Here is a 10,000-nt window from a genome sequence, read left to right as displayed (position 1 = left end):
AGATGGGTCCGATTCCATGGTTGATTAGGAATGGGATTCTCTAACTGATAACTGACAAATACTAGACAATGTGACTTGTTTGGGGTTTGAGAGTGTAACCCTTAGTCCGGAAGGTAGAATGTTATCTTATTGGTTTTCTTTATGGGCAGATTTGGGTATTTATGCCATTATGACTTGTTAATCATTTTGTTCTTTGTTATAACCAATTGCTTTGGGAAATAAATGATATTTTTATATATTTACGCAGTCTTAATAAGCCTCGTGACATCTTACAGACAGGGCACCGTTGGCAACAGGTAAGAGTTCCCAGTTTGTGTAGTTTAGGGGGAATAAAGGGGGCGTAATAGTGGTGCCAGCGGTAAAGTCTTTTATATATTTTTCAAGCTGTAGGTACGCTCCGAAGGTACTGGTGACCAGTTAGAAATAGGGGGTTTCGGTTTTTATTTTGATAGGAGAAGGGGTTATTAATCATGTCACAGGCAACTCAGGGTCATTACTGCTGATTCGACAGAGAGAAGCTGTTCCTCAGACAGTCTTCCTCTCCCAAGCCAAGTCAGTTGATTTCTTGAGATTACGGAATAAAGGTGTTTAAAAAGAGAGAGAAAGGGGGGGAAAAAGTTTAGTTTTCGACATATTAAAGTGTTTCGCAGTTCGCGCATGTTTGCGGTGTATGTGAATTCGGTTTGCGGTCATATGAAGACGTAAGTGTATTTTCGAGTTTTTTTTCTTTCTTATTTTTTTTCCCTCTTTTTGTTTTGTGGATTTTCTTTAACTTTTGTTCTTGTTCATGTTCCTTGTGTTTGTGTGTGGCGAACTTGCCTGAGGGGTGGGCTTTTTCGGGCAAGTCGGGCCAGGAGAGAGAGAGAGAGGAGAGGAGAGATAGGAGGAGGAGGGCGGAGTTAGCTCGGAAACACCTTACGTTCTTTCTTTTCCTATCCCTTTCTGTTATTATTTTTTTTATTGTCATTTTCGTGGGGTTGATTTTGTGATTGGGGACGGGGCACGCTTACCTTTTGTTATCTGTTGTTGGGAAAAAATTTTTTTTTCTTGATTGGGTTTAGTGTATATAAGTACATTGATGTTATTGAGATTGGGGAACAGCCTTGGGAAACAAGATAAAATGGCAGATACTAAACCGACGACGCTACTACATCACGTGACGAACATTTCTGCGGGGGTCAGCCCGTTCAAAGGGATCGTGGATGGCGCTTTGTCACAACCTGTGAATATTTTCATAGAAGGAGTTAATAACTATTTAGTGGGAAAGAATATAGTAGACGATGTAGAGGCATTCAGAGAGGCGAAAGCTTTGCTAGATTTCAATAAGGGAGACCTCAGTCATAGGTCAAGGAGTTTCCAATTTACAAAATGTCGTACCTGGACAGACTTGCAAGCATTTTGAAAACAGCATATGGCTCAAAGGAACACGGAGATATGGTGAGACCTTCGAGGTCTTTATAAACTACGGAAAGGCGCTAATAGCCTTGTAGAACATAGTTCAAAGCTGTTTGACGCAGTGGCAGATTGGGTAGGAAAATTGAAAACATCTAAATGGGTTACAGGGGATAATCTCCCTCTAGATAATGTTCATAAACTGATCTATTTTTCCCTGCTCTTACACGAGGTACCCGATGCAATAGTGGATAGCTTTGATGAAAAGGTTGAGCCTACCTCAGACGAAGAATTACTTTATACCCAAATAGATAAACACAGGTCTAAATGTCCCACCGTAGATAACACAATTTTTAACGGGACAGGCCCGAGGGATAGAGTACAGAGAGACACGGAACTCTCTTCTCATCGTCTGTGTGCAAAAGTTGAGTATAACAAAAGATCGTTCGATCAAAAGCAACAGCAGTTGCGTTGTTTCAACTGCAATAAACCAGGACATCCAAAGAAATTGTGTTAGGGTTAAACTAATTGCGGAATTGTGTAGGGTTAAATATTGCGGAATGTGTAAAGTACTGAGCATTATTGGCAGTCTTGTCCGTCTCAGATACGGAGAGATGCGAGGCCTGCACCGCAAGGTTCTGGTAATTATAATGTGAGAACTTCCCACGGCGGGTCAAACCAGAGGGCAAAGGGATCGGTGAAATTTTTGGAAGCCCGATCAACAAAAAGGGTACAGGTGATTGGTACATGCCATTGTGGTCTCGTGGGGGACGCCCCAGAGCCCAAGCCCATAGTCTATGGAACAGTAGGGGATGTGGATATCCCGGTTTTCATAGACACTGGGGCATCAATAAATCTAATGGACTATAATTTGTATCAATCCATGTTCTCCAATTACCCCTTTGCAGCCCTCTATGGAGACGGTGTGTGATGTGCAAGCCCATAGATTAAACACCCTGGGTTGTGTACAAATAAGGTTTGCTCTCGGTGACAGAGTGTTAACAGAACCTTTTTTGGTAATAAAAGGAATTGCCTTAGGTAATAAAATCTTGTTGGGTCATCCTGCTTGTAGAAGACACAAGATTTCGATCCATGCGGGTGCTAATGGGATAACAATCGGGAAAATGAATTACCTCATACCATATGAGGACGTGAATAGAATGGAGGACATGGAGGTTATTGAAAGAGGAGAGGTGCTCGGTGGTATTAATGGCGGTGATACGAGTGTTATGGGGAAAGGTAATGTTAAAACACACGTTGGTGATCTGGGAGATGATTACGGGGGTTCTATCAGAGTTCATAGTGGTAACAATGATACTAACAATACTGGTGATGATACTAATATGGATGTTGTTTCTGATACTAACAATGCTGGGGATAATACTGAGGGTGGTAATTTGTATGGGGCGGTGGCAAGGGGAGATACTAACCACAAATATAGAGGTGTTTTATCTGAAGACATTATGTTAATACCAGGTTCAAAGGTTATGGTAAAAGTTAAATTGAAGGAAATGAGAAAACCCACAGATGTGTGTGTTGTTGAAAACAGTGAAAAGCTCAGGGGAGTTGTTAGCACGGCATCGGTGAACAGTGTATCCAAGAATGGGGTTTACGTGGTGGAGCTATTAAACTGTAATGATACAGTTAGGAGATACCAGAAAAATACATATATAGTAGACTCCATGATTGGGGAACTGCGATAGTGGTTCTGTGGCTATCGTAGAGGGGAAACCTGAGTTTTCGGAGGCAGAAATACAATCAAGGAAACAAACATTTAGTGAACATTTGGCTAATGCGGATTATAGCTAACAAGTTGAAGCGATAAGCGGGCTCTTGGCGGAATTTGGGGATACGGTAGCCTTGCAAGGTGATAAATGGGGGTTGACTAATGTTTTGTTAGAGCAAATAAGGTAAATTTTGGAGGAGCAACACAAAAACCTATTTATATTCCTGCATATCGCATACCTTTCAAAATCAGAGAACAGGTAGAGAAAGAAGTTAATAGATGGAAGAAGAAGGAATCATTAGACCCAGTGTGTCTCCTTACAACTTTCCCTTGTTAGCGGTACCTAAGAAAAGACGGTTCGGTCCGTGTATGCGTCGATTTTAGACGTTTAAATGAGAAAACGATCCCTGACCGCTACCCAGTTGCGTGCATACCAACCAGATCTTTTTGTCGAAATTGGGGGACATAATATTATAGCTCAATTGATTTGGCGCAAGGTTTCTTATAGGTCCCTCTCAGCGAGAGTAGCAAGGAATATACCGCCTTTTCAGTGCCCAAGGGACACTATGAATTTACGCGAATGCCTTTCGGTTTATCGGGCAGTCCGATGACTTTTACCAGGTTGGTGAAACACAGTTTTGCACGGGTTATTGGGCAAAAATGTTTTTTTGTGTATATGGATGACATCCTGATCGCAAACGGACACGATCGCGCAACACCTGGAAGTGCTTACAGAAGTACTTAGGAGGCTTAGATTTAGCGGGTTGAAAATCAATTTAGCCAGTGTTTCGTTCTTGAAAAAGCAGATCACATATCTAGGTCACGTCATATCTAAGGAAGGGGTTAGAGTAAATGACGATAAAGTCAAAGCAATAGCGAATTTTCCGCATCCCCATATCAAAGAAAGAGATTAAGTCATTCCTGGGTATCGCCGGTTTCTTCAGGAGGTTCGTAAAAGGGTTTCTAACATAGCAGCTCCCCTAACTGATGTGTTGCGGGAAAGACGTTCAATTTCAATGGAAGGAATCCCAGGCGGAGAGTTTTCAAAAGCTTCAAAGATGTGCTAATGAATCCCCCGGTTTTGAAGTTTCCAGATTTTAAGGAACCTTTTACATTAGTGACTGATGCAAGCCAGGAAGGCATAGGTGCATGCCTTATGCAAAAGTTTTGATGGGAAATTTCATCCTATAGCTTTTTATAGCAGGAAGTTCAGGACAAAAGGCAGTAACGAGAAGTCCATGGCCACCATAGATAAGGAAGCCTTTGCAATAGTGTGAGCTTAGTTCATTTTAAAATGTTACTGATGGGGAATAAAGTAGAAGTCCTTACAGACCACAAAACCGTTACTTGATCTTTTTAATAAACCCGATTTGTCTCCCAAAAGAGCTCGATGGTTTCTAACTATCAGAGATTTTGATGCAAAGCTCAAATATATAGAGGGCAAATTTAATGTTGTCGCGGACGCTTTGAGCAGGAGTTTTCATGACGCGGAAGGTTTCCAAGTCGCGCAGGTCACTAACGAAGCCATACAATGGGATACCCCTCATAGAGCTAAGGCAAGATGAAGACGAGGTCTTAGCAGATGCGAAAGCATTTCTGAGAGGGGAATTAGTCAAGAAACGTTATAGCTTGCCTTTTTCGGGTTGGGGAGTTACAGAAGGAAATCTGTTGGTTAGGAAAATTAAATATAAGTTGAGAAACCAGTGAAAGTAAAGGAGATACGACACAGATCGTAATTCCGAAAGTCCTAATTCCAGTGGTTTTAGATATAGTTCATTGCAGGTTCGGTAGTCCTCACTTGGGAATAGAAAAAACTTATGATGAGGTTTGGGCTAAATACATTAAAAAAAATATGGGTAAAGATGTGGAAAATTTCGTAAGGAATTGTGCGGTGTGCAACGCATGTAAGCCTGCTAGGATAAAAAACGTCATGCAAATTAGGATCGTATCCAATACCGAGTAAACCTTTTCAGAGAATACATATGGACGTCTTAAGGAATTTTTGTGAGTCTAGATACGCGAACAAGTACTTGCTAGTGATAATAGATGAACTTACGAGGATAGTAGAAATTTTCCCACTTATGCATAAAACGGCCGAAGAAGTAGCCATAGCATTTTTCAATGGTATCGTTTGCAGATACGGTTCACCCGAAGTTCTATTAACCGACAATGAGAGTGTTTAGCTGAATTCATGGGAATACAGAAAGTAACAATTATTCCATACAGACCCGAGGCTAATGGGTTGTGCGAACGAGCGAACAGGAAAGTGCTCGAAGCGCTCAGAAAAACGGTAGGTGGTAATGATAGAAATTGGGACAGATATATTAACGTTGTTAGACATAGCATTAACACCATGGTTAGCGATTCAATTAAAATGTCCCCTTTTGAAAACTTTGTTTTTGGTTTATCCAGCGCGAGGCACATTTGATTTGTTAACTACGCCTCACCAGGGGGAGGATACAGTTGAAGCGCTGATATCCACAGCGAGAGAGAGACACGCATGTCCTTAGCCGTAATCTCGAGTCCACAACCAGAGATATGGTTCAAAAGAGTATTAGTAAATCATCTGATCCCAAGATCAATGTCGGTGATAAGGTATTTTTAAAACTTAACGTGAGAAATGAGTTAAAATTACAAACTAGGCCCGAAGTTTGAAGGTCCTTTTAAAGTCATTGAAGAGAAAATTGGAAATAGGGTTTGTAGTTTTAAATGAACGAACAGGTCAGTCGAAGCTAACATACCTCGAAATTGAAAAGAATTGGTTGTGGCAATTAATATATGATCGCGCAATTGCATTAATTTTTCCTTTTTTTTTCTTGTTATCTGTTTTTGTAATTTGATGACAGAATGGCTTTGCAATTTTTTTCCTTCTCCTTTGTTTCCTTCGAATGTTTTTCTCTCTTATTGTATGTAAGTCTGCGGCGTTTTGGCGTAAGATTTCGGGGTAATATTTTCGGCAAATGTTTGCTTTAGCTGAGAAACGAGATGGTTTTTTTTTAGCGTGGGGTCAGTAATTAAATAGAGGAATTATTTATGTCACCTGAGTGTGTTATTATTAAGATGATGGTTTATGTATAATGAAATGGTTCTGGGGGTGTGCTTACGAAGATCAGTACTAAACATTTTTTTTTGAGAATCATGATTTTCTTTTAGCGTCGCGGGTTCTGATTATGCTGCAATGCTAAGCACCTGACGTGTTCATAGGTGGGTTTCTTTTTTGCTGAAGTTGCTGTAAGGAGTCCGGTTGCGAACCTTCCCTTTGGAATTGATGACTCGGGGATTTGCACGGTTTTCGGAGATGCCGATTATGACATTTCACGAGAACGTTGTCATAATTAGGGGGATTTTTTTTTTTCTTGTCGATAGGGTTGCTGCGCTAGCAGATTCTGTAACGGGGTGGTACACTGCAAAGTTCACATGGGAGAGAAGGGTATTTGCTGAACAAGCAACTTGTCTCAGAGGTCGTTCCCCGTTTGCGAGGCATGTGCATTCGTTTGTACGCGTATTACAGGCCTACTGGTTCAGGGTACTTGTGGAAGACGCATTCTTTGTGCAAAGGAGAGAACAAGCGGTTGCTCGAAGTGTCGGGAGAAAACGCCCATCGAAAAGGTAAGACACGTTTCTATAAAAACTTAGAAAATCTGTTACCTTTTAAAAGAGAGAGAAGTGTGGAAATATTCTCTTTACGTAAATACTTTGAAAAGAGTGACATGGGGTGTCTATATAACTATTATCTTTATTACAGATGGGTCCGATTCCATGGTTGATTAGGAATGGGATTTCTCTAAACTGATAAACTGACAAATACTAGACAATGTGACTTGTTTGGTTTTGAGAGTGTAACCTTAGTCCGGAAGGTAGAATGTTATCTTATTGGTTTTAATTATGGGCAGATTTGGGTATTTATGCCATTATAGCACTTGTTTAATACAGTTTTGGTTCTTTGGTTATAACCAATTGCTTTGGGCCAAATAAATGAATTTTTATTTTTATTATTTATTTACGGCAGTCTTAATAAGCCTCGTGACATCTTACAAGACAGGGCACCGTTGGCAACAGGTAAGAGTTCCCAGTTTGTGTAGTTTAGGGAATAAAAGGGGGAATAGTCGATAATATATATATATTATATATATATATATATATATATATATATATATATATATATATGTATATATAAGATATAATATATATATATATATATATATATATATATATATATATATATATATATATAGTATCATATATATATATATAATATATCATATATATATATAATAGATATATATATATATGATAATATATATACTATATATAATATATGTATATATATATATCTATATATATATATATATATATATATATATATAATATATATATATATATATATATATATATATATATATATATATATATATATATATAATATATATATATATATATATATATATAGTATATATATATATATATTATAAATATATATATATATTTCCTTTATCAACTTATATTCATTTTACCAAGTTTTATTGCAATTTTTGTTTGTTTCTGTTTTGCTGTGTCAAACTTTCGTAAAAACATCGCCCATTTTCCCAATAAGGCCCTCACCAGCCACTAATGAAATGACATAAAACCGTTTAAATTTGAACCTTAATATTTACGTTTTTACTTTCAGAGATCGCTTATGAATACAACACTTTATTATTATCTAGCCCTATGACGTTTTAGAATTAAAGCCTGCCGCTTCCACAGTGTATTCTTAAGGAAGTAATTGACTTGCCGAGTAAATAAAACTTCGAGGTTTTCAAAGTTTCCACAATCCCATATCAACAGACGATGTTTTAACGAAGTTTCTCTGCAAATCAGTTTCTTTCTTTTATTGTTTTCGTAAATGCTTTAAAGTTTAAACGTCTGGGGTCTGCGATCCGTCCTTCCCCCCACCCACCCTTATATGATATTGATAACACGTACGCCTACGTCAGTATTATACCCTCTCGCTTTCTAAAAGATATTTTCTTATATATTCCACTCGCTTGGCTTTTTCTTTGCAGAAAGACGGTGGGTGTAAAAACATTCAGTAAGGTAATCTCTGTACTTTAAGTTTTTACTTAATATAAAGCTGGTATTTCGTGTCATATTAACATAAGACGGTTGATATAATATTACATGCAGACTTTATCCTTGTATACTATCTTTTTAATTGTAGGATCTCGATAGATGGAATAGGACACTCTTGAGCTGTTGTGTTTCAATAATATATATATATATAGACTGGTAAAAAATGTCTTTTAAAAACAGAATTTCATCTAATGAAAGGAGCCCATAAAAATGTCAAAATATAGAAAGTAAGTATTATATTTAGAGACTGCCGCCACTCTCTTCATTACCTACCTGAAGAGAGAGACAACAGTCTCTGAAATATAGTAATTACTTTTATATGTGGCGTTTTATGGGCTCCTTCACATTACATATGTATTTATGTCTATATATATATATATATATATATATATATATATATATATATATATATATATATATATATATATATATATATATAGTTACGAAAAAGTACGAATAACAATGTACTTATTTCATCACAAGTTAAAGAACGGTGACAAACCTTCCCAATTATAGCCCCAGGCTAGTTGTACAGGGAAGAGCTTGCGACAACTGCAACTGATCACCTTCGCGGCGCTTTTGCATTAAATACAGCGAGAGCAGCGCAAAGGCAACTCGATACAATTAGAGTAGGATCTAATTTACAGAGGCAGCCATGTGCATTCAATAATGCATCCTGCGCTGTCGACCGCTGCTGCGGAAGGAAGAAAGGCGGGGAGGGACCCGGTAAATTAGGGAAAATTGCTCCTAAATGCCTTTTGCTGCAAAGTCGCGTCGTTATGAATATAATAATTATACGCGGGGATATTATTTGCACGGGGGACGAATGAGCGAAAAAGGGAGATTGGGTGAGGGGATACTTGTGATTATATCCAGGCTTCATTATCATTTAATTTCGTGATTGCTTTTTTGTGTTGTAAAGACTTTTTCTTCCCGGTTCTCTTAATTAATTTCATTGGTTCACTCTAATCACTATACGATTAACTATATTTTCCTCTTAAGCCAATTATTACCATAATATCTCTGTTATACTTCAAAAGCTCACTGAGCTTCAATTGATCTTCAATTCAACGATGTTTTAGAATTGGTTCATCGCTTAAAATGATTTTGACGGAATACTTTTACCATCAGCTTCATAGAGCATTATATGCTGTACAGAAACTTACAGGATTGCTCAATGCTTTGGCAAACCTTCAGAGAGCGTGAAGGGTGAACATAAATACACTCGCCTTTCAACCTGATTGAAAAAGGAAATTCTCTCACGATAAAATTAGAGTTGTTTTTTTTATCTTAAAATTTTTCTTCCTCTATCAGAAGCAAATATGTAGCCTGAGCTACAGATTACGAGGCAGTAAGTTAACTTTGAAGAACCTTAAAGGTAAATTAGCCATTTGTTGGTGAAGGCCGACTTTTTTTCACTGATATGCAAGTGGAATACAGCTGCGGTGTTTTGATTCTAAAGGAAAATAAACATCGTAATCAAGTTATCGTGTATGCTTTGCAATCGCAAAATTAGATAAGGATTATGTGATGCTATGAATTAGCCATATACTCTATTTATCCTATAAAGAAACAGATTCATTTCAACTAGCCATTAATTTGCTAAGAAAAAAAGTAAACATCTAACTTAAAGAGGACAAGTAGCTTTAATTTTAGGTTTATTAAATGTATGATATTAATTCGTATATAATCCATTTTCAGCTAAGATTCTCAGCACATCATTTACCTGCAGACGAAATTTTTCTAGACAGAGCTCGGCATCAAGCCTTT

The sequence above is a fragment of the Macrobrachium nipponense genome, chromosome 13, assembly GCF_015104395.2.
Source record: "Macrobrachium nipponense isolate FS-2020 chromosome 13, ASM1510439v2, whole genome shotgun sequence".
NCBI classification, from domain to species: domain Eukaryota; kingdom Metazoa; phylum Arthropoda; class Malacostraca; order Decapoda; family Palaemonidae; genus Macrobrachium; species Macrobrachium nipponense.
This window is presented reverse-complemented; position numbering follows the sequence as displayed.